We start from the raw sequence: 23333 nt of genomic DNA, 5'->3' as shown, positions 1-23333 counted from the left end.
TGCCCCCCCCCCACACACAAATCCCCTCACATTGTCTGTTCTTGCATTAAATTACCAGAGAGTCCAATCTGGACCTGTGGAAGCACTCCATTAGAAACCTTGTCAGAATTGATTCTTTTCTGTGAAATACTTTGGATTCAACAAAGCATTGTTTTTGATAGAAAAACATTTTGTCAAAATGTTACAAATAGCTCTAGTTGTAATTAAATGACCTTAAAAGGCAGACTTTGTTATCTGATATCTTTTACCTGTGAAAGCCAAAGTGTCTGTTTATTTTAACAATAGACGATGAGCTTTAATTACAGTTAGGAATTCAGATATAATACTGTTCAGTTGAATTCTATGCTGCCTCCCATATCAGAAATAGACTTTTCAGAAGGGTTCTGATTGCAGAATCTTTTTATCACTCACAATGATGGCAGATAAAGTAATAGTACAATATAAGGGATGCGGGTGGAGGGGTGTCCTGGTATGAGGATGGGTGATGGAGGCAGGCTGGGCCATGTCCATGCAGGGGCAGAGCAGGTTGTGGGGCAAGGCAGGAATGGAGGAGAAGGATGGGATGGGGTTGGTCTGTCAGACCCTGCCCCTCCTACCCCCAAACTATGGGGATCCCATCCCACCAGATCTGATACAACTCCATTCCCCAACATTAACATGATCCAGTGTCCAGTAAGAGCCCTTGGGGTGGGGGAAAGAGGGGAATTGGGAGAGAGGAGGTAGGAATATGGGGGCAGAGTGAATTGGGTGGAGGTAGGTGGAGTCCATGGAGGTATGGAGGCAGGGCAAGTGTCTCTGGGGACCATGGGGACAGGGGTGGGCCATGTCCAGCCAAAGAGGCAGGGGTTAAGGAAGCTCAGGAATGATGGGACTGGGGCCCAGGCAGGGTTGGGAGAGATTAAGCGGCCTCATTGATGGAGGGGGTTGGAATCAAAAGGTGAAGCAGGCCAGGGTCTGGTGCTCGTGAATATCTTTCCCTCAGGAGCGCCTGACAGCTACATGGCCTTTCTGACTTTCTGTAACTCAGGCTGCAGTAGTGGAGTGCAGCCTGAGTCACAGGCTGTTTCCATGGAGGAGGCCATGCTGGGGTGCCACAGGGCATCCCTGCCTCCCAAATTAGTTGGGGCTTTGTGCAAGCATTCACTTAAACTCTTGAACCCGAGCCATTTAGCACTTAGAAATCATAGAGGAGTAGGGCTGGGAGGGACCTTTGGATGTCATCTAGTCTAACCCCCTGCCTGAGACAGGATCATCCCTATCTAAAATATCTATACAATCTATAATCAAAACTGTTTGGAAAGTTGCTGTTAACCATGATGCAATACAAGACATAACACCTTAACCTGCCAGAGGTGAAGCAGAGGAACCACAGCAATCACATCCAATTCAGTGGAGATTTCCACCATTTTGCCTACGTTTTGAATGGTTGAAGGTCTGTGAATGCTTCCCCACAGAGCATTTCAACAGTAAAACTCTTATTCCAGCATTTGAAATATCACTGTATGCACCCTAAATGACCTAGCTTGAGAATCATGATAGCCATAGTAGCGCACTGATTCTCTTAGAGTTATTAGCCTTGACGAGAAGCATGGCTAATTATCTCAGAAAACACCTTACTAATGTGGATAAATGGCTTCAGAGTTAATCTGCATGCTCCTACAAGGCTCTTCATTATGCTGTATGCATATGCACACCCTTTTTGTAGCTACTGCACTTGCTTTGCACTGAATGTTGATTGAATAGCAATGTTCATGATGTGGCTGCTGCTAGCACTTTCAGGTGTGATCAAGTTATGACTCTGTTCAACGATAATGTTAATCATGCATACATGTTCTTATGTATCATTGAAAGAAAATACTGTCCTCAAGGTAAATTTTAAAAATGACATTAATATAGGTCAACAGAGCATACCTGCTAGAAATTCATATATAATGTATAAAATGGTGCCAGTTGTATTAATGTAGACTGACTCTTAGTCAATCTAGATTAAGCTTTAACCTTTAACCTACTTGTGCCATCTTTGTTAATATATAAGGAATTCTAAGATGGAAAAATTTAGATGCAAGGAGTTAGAACTATACATATAAGTGTAAGTTAATGTGGTCCCTTTGCACTTTAATTCATTACTTCAAAAACCTTCTTTCAGCCATGGAGTGTACATACTATTAGCTACAACTCCTGTATGCCTCCACAAGTATAAGTCTGAAGGAGGTGTGAGTATAATCCCTCCAATATACACAGCCTTACACTTCACCTGTGATTCAGAAATTGCCATGTCAATGTCAGTATCACTGCTGTAACAAGGGATTTAAATCACCTTGAGTTTAGGGGGGGGGCGGGTATTGTTTGTACAAGAACTCTAATCACATTTGTTGACAGACAACTAAAGCACCTAATATCAGCACAGCTGCATCATCTAGGAATGTCTTGAACCTCTACATAAGTCTTAGCCCAGATGTTATCAGATAAACTACCCAAGCATTGTATCTGCAGGTCAGTGAGAAACTTCTGACTATGGTAAAACTATTAAAACAAATTTTCCTATGTGACTTTGAAATTGAAGTTCCACCACCTTTTTTTGAGACTTAAAGCATGCCACAGTTGAGTGCCCCAGAACTTCCATTATGCTCTCTGACTTAGGTATGCTTATTGAGGTGTGCATAGACTGGCACTCAGGGCCACTCTAAGACAGCTATAGTGCCTTATTTCTGGGATACTGTACAAACAGAGTGGAAGTGAGTGGACATGATTTTAGGTGGAGCTCCCAAGCTCAGTTTAAGGTAGCTGTAGCAGGTTGACACTTCCTTAGGTAAACCCAGGAGCCAACTTCCTTATAAAAGCCAAACAACTCTTAGCTCCTGTTAATTTATTATACATGCAGAAAGCTTCTCACCACATAAAACAAACAAATGTAGAACAAACAAAAACTTAAACCTCAGGTGTTACTTCAGATGGGGGGAGAGAGAGACCGTTTTCCTTCAGCATACCAGCCTCCTCTCTTGCTCTCTCCCAGTTTCCCTCCGTGAGAGCTTTTAACTTCCTCTGAGCCCAGCCAATCATCTCTGCCTGCTGGCCCAACATTCCTAAGCAGGTAGGCTATTATCCCCTAATCCCCTGCCCCTGAGCCATGAACCTTATGAGGGACTTAAGTGTTTATGTTCCTTTTGAAAACTGGACCTAGCTTCTTTTGAAAGTTCACTCTGCAACTTTAAACCATGATTTCCTAAGCAGCTTAGAGTCAGGTATAACATGGATAAAGAACATTTTCTAATTTCTAGATAACATACAATGCCAGTGAGGAGAGTGCCAATACACAGAAAACTAAGTGGTAACTATGCAACCAATATCTAATTATAACATGCTGATAGCTATTACATATCCAGCACTTCTGCAGTTCAGCATTTTTATATGTACTTTTTAGAGATCAGCTAACAGATTTTTGGCTTTGATTCTGACTAATTACAATTGAAGCTTTCTACTTGGGGCATGAAATGAAATGAAAAGCCAGGCTTCTTAATTTTTAATTTTTGTCTATTCCTAGCAAATTATGGGATTTTCCCATAATCCTTCTATTGATACCTGATGTAAATTTAACCCAAACACATTCTTTCACAGCTTATTGCCCTTCTGTTTCCTCTTTTCTTTTAAGGTATCCTGTTTTCATATAGTCATCCAATGGCTCGAGCAGATATCCATTGCTACAGGACTGTGGATTGCCACAGACACAGGGGCTCATGAAGAAAAGATGCTTGGTGTCATCCTGCTTCAACCTATGACCCCACAAATCATGTTCACATGATAATTGATGCCATAGCTTTTCCAGACATTTTGGGAGAAACATTTCACTATCTAACCAGCTGTAGACAACCTTTTCTGTCTGTGAGCCAGAATGACCCACCACAAACCAGAGGTGGGCAAGTGCTAGGATCCTACTGCTGCTATCACTTATCCCTGTGGCAGTATGGAGAGAATACTCACAGGAGAGCCCGCTGCAGCCAAAGGCTGTTGAAGCCCTGCATCGCTGACTTAGATCCATCTATACATCTGAGCATGCATTAGAACTGTAAATATGTATCAAGTTAAGCTAAGAAGGGAAGAGTACCAGTCATGAAAGTCAAAGTGGCCAATAATGCTCAACTTGTTTATATTTTCTGTAGGTGATGTATTGATTATGCATAAATTATAATAGGGTCAGCTTGTTGTTGCAGAAATGATGGTCCAAGAAATAGGTAAAAAGTAAGATAAGGTTGGCAATGCATTTTAGTTGATCAACCATGTAGTACAGAGAGATGCTAGACAAGTTAACAGGCACAGTGTCCTTCCCCAAATCTAGGAAATTAGCAGATACACACCCTAAGCTGAATACCAGGTAACACAATGACTTCTGTTTAACTCTGTCATATAAATGAAATAGTCACTTAAAGCCTCTTGGACCTTAGAAACCTGTAAAAACCTGAGTGCATCTACATGAGATGCTTTACTACACAGTAGCATAGTTTACTGTGCAGTAAGTGTGCACATCTACACATGCATATGCTTACTGCATAGTAAACTTTGCTAACTGAGAGTAAATATGCTAACTGCAAATAGAAAATGTACTTGTGATTAGTTACTGTGCAGTAGCAATCATGTAGATGCCTGACCAGGAGCAAATCTGCTCCTGGTCAGCTGGCCAGCAGGAGGGGGAGATTTCTCCCTGCCCTTGGTCGCTGCATGCTGCTGGGACAGGCTCCACCACCAGAGCCCAGGTAGGGACTATGTCCTCCTGCCCCAGTAGCAGGGAGTTCCAAGCACCCCATTCCAAGTTTGCAATTGGGGTGTGTAGGCTGGGAGATAAGGATGTCTCACCCCTCACTTTGGCATTGTGATCAGGGAGTAGGACGGGGGGCGAGATTTTTATTTCCTATTTCTGGCTCCATGACTGTGGGGCCAGTGCTGGGAGATCCTTATCACCCAGTCCAACCCCTGGACCACAGAGCTTGGGCTAGGAGATAAGGATCTGGAGTGCTGGCCTTCCAGTTGTGGACCTGGCACTGGGAGCTCCCTGATGATGGGGGCTGCGGAGCCTGTTACATGCCCAGCTCTGTGATCACCCTGCCCAGATCTGTGATCACAGAACTGGATTGGAAAAAGGCTCCCCAGGCCCTCCAGCCCCTGCCCTGTGATCATGGAGTGGGGGCTGGGAGCTGTCCCAGTCAGGGGCAGGTCCCAGCCCCATGCTCTGGTCAGACAATAGAGATATGGGGCTTGGAAAGAGCTGTAGGGTTAGGGTAGGTCCTAGCCCTCTGCCCAGATCCACTGGTGGGCACAAGGCTGAGACCTGCCCCTGACCAGGACAGTTCTCAGCCCCCACCCTGAGAGGGCTTTGCTTTGCTTATTTTTTCCCTAAGTTCAACATTCAGGCTTGCAGATATTTGTTCAAATGTATTCAAAAGACAGGATCAATAGATTTTTTCATGCTCAAGTTTCATTGGAACTGTAGCTTCTCATGGCTGGTTGTGCTGTTATTTGAGCATACAGTGGTTTCAAGAAACTCACAAATTCTGGTGGATTTGTGGGTTCCTCCCATTGGGTGAGGAATCCACCTGAAACTCACAAATTCAGGTAGATTCCTCACCCAATGGGATGGCCTCATGACAAGACCTTAACATTTACAAACTCAACCCTAATGTTTGGTTAGTCATAAATACCAGGTAACTCCTTCATGTTTAAGTGGGATTCTAGTAGATGGACTGCAGAAGGGAACCTTCTATTTTCACTAGCTCAACAATGCCTAGAGACTCTCCAGTAATTTCTAGAAAGCATTCAATAAACTCTGGCCTTGCAGCAAATGAATACATGCAGTTTTGTAGTTTATTGGATTGAGGCATTACAGGGTTTTTCTACATGGCGCAGAACAGACGCAGGTAAAGTCCTGGATCAGGCCCGGGGTGGACTCCATTTCCCAGTAGTCCCTACCCATGTCTCTCCAGCCAGTTTCCATGGAGACCCCAGGAGTGGTGGGACCAGGGTTTCAATGGTGACTGGCCCATGGAGCACTGGCAGGGTGCTCTGCTGGTTGCGGAGCTGCTCTGGGGCTGGGATCTTGCAATGGTGAACCTATGGAAACTCTGGCCCCATGCTGTCATGGCCCCACTATTCCATGGCATCTCCATGGAAATTAGGTGGAGCAATGCAGGAGCATCTGGGAAATGGAGTCTAGCTGCCACCTAGATATGCCATTTTGCCCACCCCTGGCATAGAGGGTGGGGAAGAGGTTTAAGCTATGACAGTGACTAGGGAAATGGCACTGAGAAAATATTTTTTCTATATAAAAGTATTTATCACTTTTTCATGAAACAGGTAAAAAAAATCCCATATGGGAAAAGTGATGTTTTCATTAATTTTTGAAAAATGCAGAAATCCACCCTGATATTATTAGTGTGACTGCCTATGAGATATCTTAGCATTGATGAAAGATTATCTTTTAAGAAAAACAAAACAATAATTTTGCAACTATTAATACATTGTTCTTTCTAAAAGGAGATCATCAACTTACTTTCCAAGGTTATGAAGATAAGGTATTAAAAATCATACACTGTTCTATTTTGGTGCTCAAACATTTTAAAACATGTATTATCTGACTGCTGAGATTATTCCCCAATTCTGAAACCTAGGACATGAATTTTAGTATCACATTAATTGACATTTTAAATAATCTTTAAGTGCTTCTTGAAAAAGGGGAAGCTTTGTTTATATTATTTTGAAATGACAATAGAGGTATGGAATCAGCTCTGAATGATTGCTTGAGACCAGATATATTTTACACACACTGGCAAGCTTGGCACACTTGTTTAACTGCATACATCAAAACAAATACTACTATGTCAGCACTAAGATATTTGCTTACCTGTAATGGAGACACTGTATATGAATCATAGCACCTAATTCAGTTTGGTAGCAGCATGACAACAAGTTGGCACTTAATGCTTTCTGGACAAAGGCAGAGGGGATAGAATGCCACTTTTAAAAAGGAACCAAGAACTTAGTAGTATACCCACCTGGTCTTGAGGAAGCACTCACACACTGCCTTGGCACGTGCACCTGGTGGTGGCCATTGTGCTCTCCTCATTGACTGGGCTACAGTTGATTCCTCTCAGCCGCTGTGTCTTTGGGGCATTTTGAGCTGCCCTGCTCTTCTGCCATACCTTTAATTATGCCTGGCTGCTTGCTGTGGCTTTCTGGCCACTCCTATCCTTGGAGCACCACCCATGCTCCAGCCCCCAGCTCGGGGCCTGACTGGTCATCCCCAACAGTAGGAAAAAGGAAGAAAAAAGGACTTTAACAGAAGGAGGGGTAGGGTCATGGCCCGTCTCCACTCACAGACACAATGCCAGTGGCTCCAGAAGTCCCCCAATGTCATCCTGGCTCCTATCTGCTACTACAGACCCCACCTGTAGGTCCAGCTCCCTGTCCCTTGTTGCACACTAGTGCCGCTTGTGCCAGCATGGGAAGCACCCTTGCTGTCCGATCCCCAGGTTGCCTCCTCCACGGTCTCCCCAGTGCCAGCTTTTAGCCAGCTGGGCAGTGTCTGGGGATGATGTCACTTGCCCATGCTGGCATCAGCCAGAAACAGACTTGGCTTACGAACCATGCACGAGGCTCATTCACCTCTCCCTGTCCTGAAATGGGTAAGTTTGCCCTGGTTTTAGAGCTTTTTCTGCAGGGACGGTGTGCACGAGTCATTTCCAACCCTACTGCACAGTAGCCATAAGTGTAGTGGCAGCATCATGGTTATTGTGCAGTAGCGGCAGCATCATAGTTAGCACCTGCCCATGCTATGTCACTATAGCGATGAGCTACATTACCATAGCTCATTGCTATGGTGGCATAGTGTCTCGCCCAGTCATATGAAATCTATTTTACAGTCCCATATGGATGATAGTGACTTGCTTTTTGTACCCAAGATGTACTTCAGCTTAGCATTGATTGATATCTTTATACATAGTTGTAGCTATATATTCCTGTTCTGCATATCTATCTGAACAACAGCCGGTATCTTCTATTTTTTGTCTTTTCAGTTTCTTTCCCTTACATCACTTCAACAAAGGAACAAAATCATGAAAATGCACCTTTTTATCAATGTGATGTTGTAATATTGTAGAATGCAGTAAAAGATTGATCAAATACCACATTATGCTAAGCCATAGTTATGCTAAGCTATAGTAAACTAAAGTGCTGAAATGGAGGTTGGGAGAAGCAGACCTTATGACTGCTGGATGATGAGGTAACTAGGAAAAAATGTAAAAACACTCCACTGAGCAAAAAGATGCTGATTTAAAGATGGGAGTAAGAAAACAGCAGCTGAAAAACTTGAGGATGATTGTAAAGCATAAGAATCCACTAATGACGCAGAGATAACAAAAACTGAAGTGCTGGTACATAAACTTTGCAAAACAACTAGAGATGAATATCTCAAAAGAGAGAGAAATATGACGCGGTATGAGACATGGGGACACTTGAGTATAAATACAGGGGTACAAGACCTGTCTCTCAGAGTGACTAGGGAATAGAAAAGAATGTATTGTGTCACTATCTGTAAAGGGTAAGCTTCACTAAGTTGGACTGACCGTTAAACAAGTGAACTGGTGTACTGTCTGAGGACAATAAAGCTCTCTGAGCTTTCACCACAGTACATAGATTTGAGTAATTTTTTCTATATTGCCTTTGGACTCTGGAAGACTTTTTACTAGTATTGGCCTTCTAGAACACACAGACACCCCCCAGGACCCTGTATAACAAGAGTGAAAGCAGCAAGATACCATCTGAGAAAACAATACCATATAATATCAGTTTTGTCCAGTTAGGCATTCAAATGTCATTCTGACACTTTAACTTTAAAAACTGTTATGAAATTAACAGTACCAAGTAGCAGTGCATATTTTAGTCAAATTATGGAGAGACCCATATAACAAGAAGAAGGAACCAGCAGTCATTTGCACAGCCTGCAGTGCCTCCAGGCTGTAAAAAGCCATCATTTTTTGGCTCATGCTGACAAGCTCTAAGGAATACCTACATACCTAGGGTGCCTAAAGATGTTAGAGCCCTGCTCTAACTCATATCACTTTACATAAAGTGCCACGAGTTAGTGTCCCCTCCCCCGCAACCCAACAGACATTCAACTGTTGGGTGATGGGAGTGGGGGATTGCAGCTAGCCTGCACTAGCCCTGGCTAGCAGGCAGGGGTAGTCCAGCAGCCTCCAAGGCTCCCCCTTCAGCTCTGGGGATGTCAGTGGGAGATGGAGGAGGAAAGAGAGAGTGCTGCTGGCTGCTTTGAATGGTCAGAGCTGAGAGTGGGGTGGATCACAGAGCCCCTCACCTCATGCCCCACCCCCCAGCTATCTCAGATAAGGTGGGGAGCTGGGCTGGGCCCATGAAGTGAATGGGTTCCATTCTTCCCACCAACCTTGATCTGGATAGTCAAAGCAGCCAGCAGCTCCCTTCCCTTCCCCCTCCTCTACTGACTGTCCCACGGGTAGTGCTGAGGTGGTAGCACAGCCCAGCCCTGCCTCTGTGTGAAAAATGAACCCTGGAGGGAATACAAATTCCCTCCAGTGCTCTGCTTTAGAGCACCTTAATGTAATACCTCATTTGACCAATTTTAATTTTTTGCATGACTGGACATTTTAAAAGCCCTCTTCAGCTGTGCATGTGTGTTATAACATGGCTGTAGAGCACTTTCAGGGGCCCTATTGCATGAAAAATGTCATTTGTGTAAACACCCAAAGTGGCCCAACAGATCTGTTTCCACTTGGGACAGAATTGTTAGCCCATGCTACAACTGTACACTAAAAAGGTCATTCCTTTTATTAAAGGGAGCAAGACCTCCTTTTTCCCTGTGCCCCACCAGCCATGAACCTCCAGCCTCTAATAAGGTCTGTGCTTCCTCTACCTCCCTTAGAAAGAGGCATAATTCTTTTCTGTAGATGCTATCACACCACAGCTCACCATGAGCTAAAATTTTCAAAAGAAATTGAGTGCTTTTTAATACTATAGCCTTATTTTTTGTTTGTTTTTACAAGAGCCTTTAAAGTAACACACATTGGGCACATCTAAACATGCAATTAATGTGACTAAATAAACTCAGGCTCAATTTGAGCCAGAGTAAACTAATCCTGATGTCACCATCTACACATGCATTTAAGTGTAGTAATTTACTCTGCCATCAGATAGTACCTGTGTTAGATGGGACTATCCGATGGCATTGTACATTAATCTACTGCACCCTAATTGTGGCACATATGTAAATGGTGATGCTTTATTGTGCAGTAAACTAGCCTACTGCACATGTAGATATATCCACCAACACTGTTCTGACTTTCTGCAAACAGACTTGTATGATAGATTTATTTCTGGCTGAGGTATATGCACTCTTAGGGCATTGGTGCATAATCTGACATTTCAAGTTCTAATTGTATGTAAGTACCTTCCCTAAGAGATTTTTAAGCATTATATACCTTACGGCACATTCCAACTATAGTCATGGTGACAGCATGTTTGTTTTAGAATCTATTCATTAAAGTTTAAAATAACACAGGCAAGTAATACCAACTGCTTCCCTCTTTCTGCAGAGCAGAACATAAGAGTATAATATATATGAATAAATTATAGAGGGTAATATATTTTTTCACAACAAAGAGTAGAATAAATACAGAAATCACTTGAAGAAGTACAATATGTCTCTGCACACTTATAATTCTTGCACAGCAAGTAACAATAGAAACAATTTCTGTCAATAATAATCCTGCACTTCTAGTCTGCTTAGTGGAGCTGGGGAAGATTCATAGATGATTTTTTTTTTAAATGAGAAACCAGTCCAGAATTGCTAGGTCCTTCCCTTTTGTATTCACTCTTTGCAAGCACTTGTAAAACTGTGATTAGCATAAACGTATGTACTTGCTTTTGGAGGGAGTCTTGACTGATTGGGTGTGGACACATGAACCACTTGAAATCAGGTAATTTATCCCAAATCAGTAAATTTGGTGCCTCCATAAAAAAAAAAAATAAAATTATGGCAGCACAAAACTCAAGCAAACAGACATCCATGCCTCTTGTCCAGCCACAAGTGCCCAAAATTGTAGTTGAAACAATTTGTATTCATAGTCTGTGCTGCCTTTTTGAGTCGGATGTCTATTTGCTTATGGCATGGAAATGTGGGGAGCCTGAGGCTGTCTGTGCTGTCCAGCTACTCTGGCAGGTGCTCCCAAGGCTGCATTGTCCCAATCCTGCATGACAAAGTCCCAGGTCCCAACCCAAGTCCAGAAATGGCTAACCTAAGATAAAACTGAATAGGAAAGAGAGCACAAAAACTTGTACACCGGCAACAATCATACTAGTGTATACTTACCTATCACTTTCTGAGAGGAGTTGGAGTGACTTAGCACTGTAAGACTGTGTGTCATATGTCCACTTCACTTCTTTTATGGAGTGAAGTCAATTTACCCTGTAGTAAAAAGTATTGCACTCCAACATGGCACAGATTTAATCTCTAGACACATATTTCTTGTATGTAAAAGAAAATCTGATTGGGTTATTACATTATTTGCCAGCATTTCAGTGCTTACTCTAGCTGCTGGCAGAGCTGTCCCAGTAAGGCAGAGGTGCATTTCCCCCACTTTATACAAAGCTGATGTGGAGTCCTGCCAGAAAGCTTAAGAGAGAACAACAATGGCTTTAAGCCACCTTTGTATTTTATTCACCCCTCCCTTTTCATTAGATCCTTCACTAAGTATAGATCAGTTGGACCTGAGGTTTGGTCCCAAGACTTATCATATGTTAATGCATTTTCATTTTAGAGACATTTTTTCAGGATCATGAGGACTCTCACCACTTTTGTAGCTGAATGATCAAGTTAATCCTGGACTTGGTACAAGAACTATAAATGACATAAATAAAATATGTTCCAGATTCCCAGATGTACAGCATGCCTGGGTTTTTTGACCCTGGATTCATTTCAGCAGCTGCTATAAGATACAGAACAGGAAGTGTTAAAAAAAACAACTTCTTAAACACAAAAGTGCTTACCCATATTCAGGGATGTATTTAGTAGCTGTGTTGGTCTGAGACAAAAAAGAAATGCAAAACTCTAGAACTCTTTGTTCAGAGATGATACCTGTTATTAAACCAACTAAGAAATCATAAAAAAACATTTTTTTCTGCAAGCTTTCAGGCACACGCCCTCTCTCAGGCTCAGGGAAAATTAAAGATGGTAAAAAGTCCCCATAGTTAGAAAAGAAACTTCATTTTTGCACAGAGGAAGCTGAAGATGGAAACCTGTCCTTTTGGGTCCATATTCATATTCATAGCCATATTCAGGATGTTATAGCTTTTGTCAGGCCAATGGTGGAGCCAGGTATTTCTTTGATACAACATTGTACAAATAATATGAAATGTTCTGTTTCCCTGAAAGTTGAAATAACAAAACACATTCTCTTTGTTCACAGCTTCCAAGCCTGTTTTCAGTCATCATTTAAACCAAAATGTTTTTTCCCAGTGTTAGTTCTGCCTGTCCCCTTAACATGTCTTCCCCTTTTACACCTATTTTCCATTAAAAAATTGGGCACATTTAGCTGGGTTTTCTAAGCTTCTGTGTTAGCAATAGCAACCTTCAGAAAACTTCTTGAGCCACTTGGTATAGCTTCTGTTCAACCATGTCTTAGGTACCATGTTTTGGCTAGTGGCCTCTATTGTTCTGGCTATTACTAAACCCAAGGGCTTTTAACTACTGCACTGTTCATCCTGCATGAAAGGACGTATCCATTTCAATGACATGTAGTAATGTTCCATAATAATACTACCCACAATAATGCACAGTATCTAACTGACCTTCAAGGGGGAGAATTCAGACATTCAGATGTACTGGAGACAGCTACCCAAATTAGACTTTTTTCTAAGTTACCAGTGCTAATATTCCCACTCTCGCAAAAAGTGCCACAACTTTAAGAATTCTGTTCATTTCTTTGTCAGAGAAAAGTGTGTTTCTTACTGAAATAACATCATGACACTTTCTGGAGCACCTTCATTTGTTTGGCAGCCTCTATCCAAGTAGCAGCTTATGACTGATCCAATTGGACACCAAGTCCTGACTGAAGGTACTTAGCAGCATTCCATTATATTGTATTTATTTATTGTGAGATTAGGAAAGCAGAAACAAGGACCGGTTATATGGAGGGAAATAGGAATGCAACCTAGAGATGTACAGTCAGAAGGTCTCCAACAATGGCTAATGGAATTCATTTGCACTTTCAATTTCACCAGAATGCAATGTAAACAAGCATAGTAGCCATACAGCTAACTTTTAAATTAAATCCTACAATGAATAATTTATATTTTCAAACAAGGATTAGCAGCACCATTCAATTGGAGAGTTTCACAGGTAGCACAGAAACTTTAATAATTTAGATTCTTTCCAAAGGTGAATAAAATCCCCCACTGAACAAATATCAAAACAATCTAAATATTTTCTCTGTTAAAACCACACAGAGACTGACAGGGGAAAGGTGTGTCATTGGAAAGTTGAACACATCCGCCAGGGAAAGCCAGGAGGACTTTCTGATTTCAAAGGAAAGGCTTCTATGTGTAATGTCTGCCATATATCAGAAGGAATACATGATAAACAAGTGATCACATATTATGCCATTCTAATTCCTGTATTACAAGTCTTGGGATTCTGTTACATTTTTCTCCAAGAGGACCATACTGCTGTCACTTCAGCATCATGGTATGGCTTCCAGCCTCCATGACATTTCCAATACTACCACTAGCTGTAGCATGATTGGTCCAGGATACAAGCTGAACCCACTGCTAAGACATGTTATCTGGCTACAAGGATAATATCCCTACTCTATGTGAGCTGTTTAAACTACAACTGCATTGAGTACCTGTGAAAAAACCAACTCCATTTGCCAGCATTCATAGAATCTGTTCTATGCAGGTCTAATAAATATTCTTTCAATACCTTTATCCTGTACATGTGTATCCTCTGAAAAAGGACAAGGAATATTGTGCCTGATGATATAGAGTCCACTGCTGTGGAAAACTCAGGGTAATCAGGCTGCAGATGATCTATGCCTTTAATGCTCAGACAGAATTAGGTAGAAATTTAATGTAAGAAAAATGTCCTACACTACAGACACAGTTCATAAATTACAAGGTCCTCATTGATTTTCCCTTCCCTAAGAAGAAATAGTATAGAAGATGGTTGGAGTGCCTGCTTCCTTTAAACACAAAATAATATAGTAATTTAGACCACTTACAAGGGAATGTTCTGTAGCAGAAAAGTGCTGTCAATTTCTGAAACTTGTCTGACAGCCTTAAGAACAGTCAACATTCTGCATCAATCTCTATCCATTGTTGTATCAATGGTAGTTTGATTGCTAATAAGCAATGTATTCTAAATTACCATATGAATACTAGAGACCTTCCAATCAGGACGATGCATCCATTATTATCACACATCCGATGTAAAACAAAAACTATGATTAGTAGATGGCATCCAACACTAAAACACAGCCTGATGATGAACATTTGAGACCAAACCTGGACACTCTGCATACAGATAGCAAAAGATGATCTACACTCCAAAGCACTGTACTCTAAATAGGCAAGAAGGATGATGATTATCCTCATTTTAGAAATATGAAATTGAAATGAGAGATTAAGTGATTTACCCAGTAAATCCATGGCAGAACCAGAAGCTGAACCTAGATGTATTGAGTCCCAGTCTAGTGCTTTAAGCACAAGACCATCTATCTTGTGCTCAGTTACCTTGGTGTAAACAAGAAGCACCTCTGCTTATATGAGTGTAGCTCCACTGATGTCAATTTAGTTTATGGGAGAGGGGAATCTGATCTGCTCACTCTCAGCTTTTGCAAGTTTGTAGGGAAACAAGCTTTATTCTCCCCCAAGGCAAACAGTGCACAGGCAATATATTAGTAGATGAGTGAAGCACATGCCCAGCAGCAGACCAGCTTTGATTTTCACTTCATAAAATATCTCACTATTTTAAGTGGGTTTGAATCTTAAAAGACATATTCAGGGTGACTACCCATGTGTGGGATAATTTGCCAGATTAAATACTTCAGACCAGACTTTCAACTAATTAAGTACCTGAAGATTCAGGTAGACACCTAATAGGATTTTCAAGAGTGTTCAAGCACGCTAGATGTCTAACTCCTATGTAGGTACTTTGGAAAGCCCCACTAGAGGCTTCTCTGTATTTTAGACACCTAGCTACTTTCACATCCCTTGTGCTGTGGCCTAGATTCTCAAACATAATCATTATAAAAAAAAAAAAGAATGAATAAAAAAAAACTGTGTTTCCAAAAACTCACAGAATATGGGGGTTTTTTGGTCATTATTTCCCTCCCCTGCCAAAAATCAACATTCCATCAACTTAGGCTTTGATTTAACATGAAATGTCTATGCCTGAGCTAATCAAATGTTCAAGTTTAATGATAGGTAAACATAAAAACAGTGTGGAAAAAGTGGGCATGTGTGTGAATCAGATGAGCTGGGGGAAAAAAGAGAAATACCATTCCAGACTTTTTTCTATCAAGTGCTGTTAATGAAGATTGACAGATGGAAGAGCTTGCTAGCGTTCTTCAAATGGCCACCACCCCTTCATTGATTCCATTGTATCTCCTCTCACTGATGTGTCCATTAAAGAATTTCTCCAGATGAGCAATCATTTTTGAAATAGAAAAGAATCCAAAACAACCTCAAGGAACTAAAGTAGAGCAAGATCAAAGCTTACAGTCAGAGACAGGAGAAAAAAAAATTCACACAGTTTTTATCTGCTTTTTTTCTTTGTTGTGATTAGTTAGCAGTACCTCTCAAAACCTGCTGGACATAAAAGCAGATTTTTTTAGTTGATGAGTTGTTTGGGGTAGATCACATAAATGGGAGATGAGAGGAGTTATCCTTTTCATTTGAAGTTTCTAGTATAAATGGACAAACTTTTCCAATCCTCAACATCATCATCTGGGTTATTTTTCAATATTACATTTCAGAGTGACATATCTATCAGCCTGTTTATAAAAAGAAATGTGATATCAGTAGTAGTATAAGATCCAAGATAGGACAGCCACTTTTGCCAATTCAAAAATATTGGAGTAGATTTTCAACTGACAGAAATCTATTAGTCTGTGAGGTTCTATTAATATACTCAAATAATGGAAATTATTTATTATAAAGGAATAGCCACATACGGATTACTCATTTTTACATAGCCACATTCATTTGATATTAAATGTATTCAAGCAACCTTACTGATCTGTGGTCTAACAATCATGTATTTCTAGCTGGCAAGAACATTTTAAACAGGGTCATAGTCTGTACTGTGGAACCTGGTTTTGTGAAAAGAATCATAGTCTCACCGTGTGTACTGAATGATCAGAGTTGGCTGTTTGCAGCACTAATACAGGCATTGTCCTGAGAATGATAGATGAGGGTAGAAGGGGTGGAGGCAACCTGATTGCTTCATGCTCTATCAGGATTGCCTGCTATATGGACAGAGTCTGGCACCAGGACTGAGTTTCACAACAGAGGTAATTTCATCCTGGAACAATCAGACTTCTGCCTTGAAAACAGCAAAGGGGAGGGAAGAAATGCACAAAAGCTTCCAGGGTCAAAAATCCTTTTTTAAAAAAAATTAAAAGGGTTTGCCAGATTCCAATTCCTTTAAGTCTTTGGTCTACTTGTTGGGTTAGGTCCAATTCAATACATTAGGCATTCACTTAGGCAGAAAACTCTCATCTGTGGAAAGAAGGATATCCTTTGAAGTTATACAGACAGTTTTTAGTATAATATCTTTCCTTAGTTTTTAAAAATGTTATTATGAGTATGTTCAGGTTGCTAAAGGAAGAAGGAGAAAAATCTGTTTCCAGGCTGGAGTTATAAAAAGAAAGGTCTAATAGAAAGCAAAACATCTCCTAAAGAATATCTCCAGTTATGTAGTGACACAGGGTTTCTCCACTGTTGTCCCAGCACAGAGACATGGCCAACAGCGGGGTTATCAAACAATACTACACAACACATTAGAGCAGTCCCAGGGACTTCTGCAATACAGACTTCTTACTATGGTCCAAAATCCTAGAGTGTACTGAACCTTTCTCACCCCTGTCCTAGCTCGGATTGACTCCATTGTACAGGACCTCCTGGCTTTCCATAAGTCTAAGAATGTCAATAAACTTTTAAGTGTTTGGCCAGTCAGGCTTTTCTAATGCCAACCACTCAGTACAGGAACCTCATATTTAAATGACAACAATAACCAAGTTGTGAAAACTGGCAAATGCTGCAGCACTTCCACCAATACAGGACACCAACACATTCAGTATGATTGCAAGGCTTCTTCTAGAGCCCAATGTGAATTACACCATCTTTACCTTGAGGATAAGGAAATCTGAAAGAGATTTTAAATATAAAGAAGTGGGTGAGCACTTACAGGACAAACTCTGATTTCAAAAATGATTCTCAGTCATCAGAAAAGAGAAACAATCAAATGGAGTCATCTGACCAGTCAACACAGTCTTGATTTTCATTGATGTGTATGCAACAAACTGAAGTGAACAAGCTACAGCATATGAATGAACTAGGTAAACTACTGAATCAACAATTTGGGGAAATAAGTAAACTGTTGCATGGTCAAAATCATGGGAGAATGCAACATGCAAACCCCTGCACTTTCAAGGCCAGTGGATGCATTCCTAGAGAGAGTGGGGAAGGAAAATGAAGAGAAATTCTCATGCACCCCTGCGAACTCTGTTTGGAGCAACAGCTCTCTCAGTTCCCACCATGAAGACTTCATGGGAGAGATGCTGAATCAGTTCACCTCTTAAAGGCTCTTCTCCATCTCCACCATGGTGAACCAATCCACAACCAGGACTGCACCTGTTGACTTCAGGTCTATCAACAGTGGAAATAGCAGGTGCAATCATCATCAATTGCTGCAATCACCATCTTCCTTTCTGACTGGGTTATCATGTGTTTGAGACATCCAGCTTTAATTCTATCAGTGAACTGAGTATTATAAGCTAAATACTACCCTGGGAAATACAGGAGTACAAGAGAGACAAGGGGTACAGGAGGCATGCACAGGAGCAAGGTAGTAGAGAAAATACTGCCATATCATGTAAGAGTAGCATTACTTCAGTGCTGCTTATAACACTATGGGTGTCTGTAGACGTGTCCAGAAGCTGCTCTGACATGCTGTAATTACAGTGCATTGTAGCCGACTCGATTAATCAAGTCGGCCGGAGCATGCTAATTAGTGCACTCCAGCCAGACTCCACATTTTGTGTTATCAGTGCTAGGTAGTTAAGCAAAGTATCCATCCAAATTCTAGCTGTTCATTATGATCAACCTCAAAATACAGATGTGGAGGCAGATCCTCATCTGTTATAAACTGACTTAGTTCAATTCAAGTGAACAGTTTATTTATTTATACAGGCTGAGAGTTTTCTTCATGCTTTCTGTATTTTGCTGATAATTTGCAATCTTAACATTTTTATCACTTTTTGTAAATCACAAGTTTGTAATTTTAATTTCCTCTAAATCTGAAAGGAAAACGTGAATATGAATCAAACCCATACTTTGGGTAGAAGTATCTAACTCGTGCTTAGATAGAAAGTCAGTGGCTCTTTCACCACATGCAATCAGCATTATCAGGCTATGTATATAGTTGTCAGCTTATATCCATACATGAAAATCCATATACTGATGCTGAATTTTCAACTGATGCTTAAGTGAAGTTACCTAAATGCTTGAAGCCAGCATTGGCATCTTCCTAATAATATACATGCAGATGTAGAACTGAGTACCTTAATTTGAGTATCTAAGTTCAAAATAATATTTTAAAGTTTGATAGATGCATGTGATCAGGTGAATTAGATATAGAAGCCTGATGGCAACTTCCTCATGATATCGCAGAACATCAGCATTTTTTATCATGGGTGAGTTCTTAGAAACCTGACAGTTTTCATATACACACCATAAAACTTAGAAAACACATTTTTCCACCATATATCCCAAACTGAAAGCTTGTTTGACCAAAATTCTGCTACCTTCACTGCCACCTTTACAATGTATCTAGTTGCATTCATTGTAAAAATGTCATCTTATAGGAAACACTACATGGTGGGAGAAAAGGCAACAGAATTGGACCTTTGCAGTACAGATATAAAAGAAAGTTCTCTCTTATGTTAATTCAGTTATGAGTCATTTACAATTATATTGCATATATTATCAAGTATGCAAGTCTATTAGTAACTAAAGAACAGGAACCATATTTCATTGAAGAAATACAGTCATTTCAAGCTGAGATTCTGCTCTCCCAACAAATATAAATGTAACAGTACATTTCCCATACACTTATATTTCCTTTACACTGAAAAGAAGAATGTGTGTGTGTGTGATTCTCTGTAGGACAACTTTGTAGATAAAGGAACTATGTCTCTCTACAAAATATGAGGAGCTGCCCCTCAATTGTAGTACAATGTCTTCACTTTTAATGAACTTCAATAAGTAGATAGAAAAAAAACTTACAAAGAATTTGCTAGGTGCCCCATTTTAAAGGGTTTTTATATACAGACTAAAGTTGCTCACTACATGCTCGAGAGTAGTAGAGTAGTTCACAAGGTAAAATTCCCCTAGAGCATTACATTATTCTCAATGCTTCATCAAGGTGAATTAAAACAGAAATCTCTTCTCTAAATTGTAATTCACTGCAGGTTGCCTATAATCTCTAATCTTCTGGTAACCCAGATCTCTTCTAGACCCTCAGCTCATATTAACCTCATCAGTCTTTATCAGTGTTTCAAATATCATAATTTTCAGAACCCCTGAAACAAGCTTTTGGATAAGAAACTTCTATTAAAGTACTTCAGCCTTGAGAAGACAGGCTATTAAATGGTCTTACTTTGGAATAAATATAAAGTCTTGTCTGTGTCTGCTTGCACACAAGCCCCTGGAAGCTCCAACATTACCCGAAGCTGAAAAGCACTCAGGATTTCCAGTTCACTAAATCTTATGATCCCTTCAGATCTCCTATGGGGTAAGTCACAGATTTTAGGCTTTTTATCCGAAAATAAAATTGTGCACTTCTGTCCTGCTTATTATCTATACTTTTTCTCCCTCAAGTTAATCATTCTAAAATTATTTACTTCTCTTAACAGTGGATTTAGAAAGACATTTGACATCAACATGCATCTGAAATTGTCTATGCAAAAAAATCAAGTACTAAGTAAAATCTGTGGAACAATGTTAGAAACATGTGCACCAATTATACTCTGCACACTGCAACTGCTCTAGGGCAGTGATTTTCAACCAGGGTGCTATGGCACATTCAGGTGCCTTCAGATCCATTTGGGCTGCCATGTAATGTTATCGCTTTTAGGTATGCAAACATGATTCACAAGATAAACCTAGAGATTTCAAATAGGAATCTATAATATATTTTATATATATGTAATAAAGAAATTCTTACTGGTTGTGGTCTTTTTGAGCTCTATGGAACAAAAGACGTATTCTATTATTTTTCTGTAGTCAAAAAATGAGTGAAAACTAAGAACTAGCATTTTCCAAGGGATGCCTTGAGTCTAATTAGCTGTGCTTCTAGTCTAAAACTGGTTTTCACCCTGTGATCCATGGACACTTGGGGTCTGCAGACTATGTCTAAAGAGTTCACGCATGATGACTGTAATTGATCAAAAGTTATGTGAATACCCACACTTGCAATTTGAGTAAGTGTGCACCTCCATTAGAAATTTCCAAAGGGGTTCTCAACACCATTTGAAAATTTTTAGGGGTCTGCAAAGGAAAAAAATGTTGAAAACCACTGGTCTAAAAAATTCAAGGACTATCTTTTTCCTTATGCCAGTTTAATATGGGTGTAATTCCAATTAAGTTATTTCTGATTCATACCAGGGCAGATAATTAGTCCAGTAAACACAAATCACCATTGGAAGAAAACAATAACGATTTTCAAAATTCTGGATAATATTTCCCCCCCTTATGTACTTCTATTAATCTAAACAAAATGATGTATCCTAGGGATACCATATTTCTATGGTAAAAAAGAGGACACCTGTCACAGGGGAGGAGGGGGCAGGGGGAATACAATGGGGGTGGGCAGTGACATGCTAGTGCCCTGCCCCTGCCCATTCTGTTGCCCCTCACTAACAAGCCAAACCCCCAGCCCTGCTGCTGCCCCTCACTCTGGACCCACTGACCCCAGCTCTGCCGGTGGCCCTCACTCCTAAACAGAAGTACCCTGCGCCCTACCCCTTGCTGGTGCCCCTAACTCCTGACCTGCAGTCACCCATCCCATCTCCCATGCCCCTCACTCCTGATCTACATCTCCCTCCCCCACTCCTCCCTTCGGCGGTAACCCCACTCCTGACCCACAGACCCTGCCCACCCCCAGCCCTGCCGGTGCCCCTCACTACCGAACTGCAACCCATGCCCTGCCCCCCAGAAATGCCAGTATCCCACACTCTGGACCCACAGCCTCTGCCCCCAGCCCTGCTGATGCCCCTCATTCCCAACCCACAGACCCCTGCCCCCCACAACCCCCCCCAGCCCTGCTTCCCAAGCAGCTCCCACCTTGTTCGTGCACCCACTCACTCTCTCTGTGTCTCTTCACCTTGCTGGAGCGTGCACAGGGAGCAAGTTACCCCCAACAGCCAATCACCTTGCCCGCTGCTCCCAGCCCCAAGCAGCCAGCCTGGAGAGCAGAAAACCCTGACATTTGCTCTTATTTTAAAAAGTCACCCGGATGCAGCACAGGGGTTCAAAAAAGAGGGCATGTTCAGGAAAACCTGGACATATGGTAACCCTAAGTTATCCTGAATGGGATAAGCCCTTAGAATATTGAATTGACCCTGAAATCCTTTCCAAAATGGGCTAAGTCAAATTTGAAGTTTTTATTTAGCATTTATTCAATTTTACTTCTTGTTTTTTGAAGCTCACATGAGTTTACCCAACTAAAAGTAACTGAAGGATCTCTTGTTTCTTTGTCTTTTGTATTTATCATAGCTGATTAATTCAGATTTTTTTTCAAGAGGAACTCATAAATGGGATGAGAAATGTGCAGAGATGGCTATAAGAAATTATTTCATGTACTGAAGCTAAACTGTGTCTGCTTAGCCATTCTTTTCCAGCAAAAAAGGTTAGATATGTTTATAAAGCAAACGTAAGCTAAGGAGGCAACCCGGGTGGCAAGCACAAGACAACTGCTAGATTCAATGTATCTTTGTTTGTGCAATTGATTTTGACTTGCATATAACAACATTTCAATGTGCTGACAGTCCCTATTATATCCCATGGCTGCAGGACTCTGCTTGCATGTCCAAACTTGTACTACTGAATTTTGTTGACACTGGATTTGGACCCTGCACCTATACCTTTGTTCCAGGTGGGCACACACTTCAGACAGACCATAACACCTGCCAGTCAATAATAGGTGAATTTATTGATACAGAGTAAGAACAAACAAGAAGCAATACAAACAATGAAACAATTCTATACCTACCAATCCTAGGGCTGTCATCAGAGTCAAAGTAGATCTGGTCAGGATGCAGGTTCCACTCTGAGGCTCTTCTTCTTATGTGTCAGCAGTCTGGAGGTGGAATGCCAAAGCCCACAGCTCCCCTGCTGCTCTGGGGCCTTGTTACTGGTGTCACTTACCTTGTGTTTTGGGACAGTATGGTACATATTCTTTGGTTCCCAGGCTGTGTGTCCTTGTTGCATTACACACCAGGTCTGCCTTGAAGGCTGTGATCTTGTGTTATGGCATGCCCCCCTTCATTCTCAGGCTGTGTCTCCACCTATTGGCCTTATTGTGCTAGACAGCCTGTCTGCTTTCAGGGCCATGAGAAGCTGTGTGTGTATCTCCCAAGCTCTTTAGAAATCCATTTAACCCCAACTGCCAATCTAGACCCCTTATAGTCATATCAGCCAATTCCCCCAAAACAGGGCTTTAAAAACTGTTTCTAAGCCAACAAAAAGTAAGGCCTGTATAGAACATTTACAATGATAACAGCTAAGTCAGTGCTGCCTGAATTTACCATTTATATTCCCCACCCCCTTCCTCCCCTTCCCTCTTTCTCTACCCTTTGGTTTCCTTATTTCCAGCTATTTACATTCTCACTGACCTCTTGTCACAATTTCAGCTTCTTTCATAGACATAGATTTCATAGACATTAGGGCTGGAAAGGACCTTGGAAGAAGATCGAGTCCAGCCCTCTGCCCAAAGGGCAGGAAGTCAGCTGGGGTCATAGGATCCCAGCAAGATAAGC

The sequence above is a fragment of the Gavialis gangeticus genome, unplaced genomic scaffold (genome assembly GCF_001723915.1).
Source record: "Gavialis gangeticus isolate Ggan-Ray unplaced genomic scaffold, GavGan_comp1, whole genome shotgun sequence".
Classification (NCBI taxonomy): Eukaryota; Metazoa; Chordata; order Crocodylia; family Gavialidae; genus Gavialis; species Gavialis gangeticus.
Note: the sequence above shows the minus strand (reverse complement) of the source record.